We start from the raw sequence: 1,710 nt of genomic DNA on the forward strand, positions 1-1,710 counted from the left end.
CCAAAGTCCAACAGAGACCAGGTGTCTCCTACACACAACCATAAGAATACTTATCTTGCGAAAAACACGGATCCGTCAATCTTGGCGTGAAGGGAGGTAAATCCACAGCGAGGTAATCGAAAGCGAGCACAATACCGAGAGCGGAACCAATGTTTACCATAGAAGTCAGGACCGAACTGTCTTCCTCTCACAAAACTAGGGGTATTTAGACCTGAAAATTACCCCCCAGGCCATGCCCTAAGCATGGCGCGAAAAGAAGATACGCGAAGTATCGGAAGACCAACCCGATGGTTTGGTAGTCAAAATAACCCAAAGGACCCGAATCACCATGAAACGAGCGAGGGAGAGAAAAACAAACAACCATAATATGTAACAACCATTACTCTCTTCAGGGTTATATTGACACTTTGGAAGCGTCGCCAAAGAGATAGAATATTTTTGAAATAATAATAAAGGAAATGATACCTAGTAAAACTGGTAATGTACAATTTGCGTGAAAATGGGGGATTTCGGGCTGTAACTCTCTACGGTATTGGACTTAGAAAATAAATAAATCTTTATTTTTTTATCCGAGACTTCAACGCCATCTAAGTAACGAGACATGGTTTAAAATACGTTCTTTGGTTATTTGTATAACCATGGTCACATGAGTTCTTAACAGTGTCTTTGGCGGCTCGTATGGCTTTGGTCACGGCTTATGAAGTCGCACTCGAGTCACGTGGGCGAGGCGCAAATGGCGGGTGAAGCACCAGCCTCGTGCGGGTGCACAGCGAGTGCGCCCGCATCGTCGGTGGAAGCGGAGCCCGGGACGTTTCATCCTAGTCAATGGCAGCATCGTAGAGTTCCCCTCGTCCTTTGTTCCGTGGTAGAGGAGGCAGGCATGTGGCCTCAACCACTCGGCGCCCGAGGACGATGTTAGTCCAGGCGAGATCGACCTTACACTACAAACACTTTAATGATCTATAATGACACAATACTGATAAAATAATATTTAAACTTTGAGTCAAACGTATCCCATGTCACTGACCACAGAAGTTCGAAGGTCCTGCCCTGGCAAAAGCTTAACGGAAACAGAGGGAGTGATTGGCAGTTGCATTGTTCCGATTTGGGAGGCAATTAAGGCAAACAAGCAGTGATGTCGTTAAATAGTTAAGAATGGATAATATAAATGATATGGGAAAACGAAATAAAAGCGAATATGCTTTTGAGAAAGCAACAAGAGAGATCTATTAGCATAAAAAACGTGAAGAAAAGTAATGAGGAATAAAATATATATATATAAAAACAATATCAAATAAATAAAGAAATAATTATGAAAATTAATAACTAATTGGAAACGCGACTCATGGTCAACAGAAAATGCGATGATCATAGAAAACGTACTGATTATAATTATTATTATAGTTATTATAATTATTGTTGTAATAATAATAATAATAATAATTATTATTATTATTATTATTATTATTATCATTAATATTATTATAATTATAATAATAATATTATTATTATTATTATCATTATTATTATTGTAATAATAATAATAATTATGTTATTGTTATTATTATTATTATTACTATTATTGTTGTAATAATGATAATAATAATTATTATTATTTCTATAATTATTTTTTGTATTATTATTATCATTTTTATTATAATTATTATTATAATTATTGTTGTTGTAATAGTAATAATAATAATAATTATC

This window comes from Penaeus chinensis, chromosome 9 (assembly GCF_019202785.1).
Source record: "Penaeus chinensis breed Huanghai No. 1 chromosome 9, ASM1920278v2, whole genome shotgun sequence".
NCBI lineage: Eukaryota > Metazoa > Arthropoda > Malacostraca > Decapoda > Penaeidae > Penaeus > Penaeus chinensis.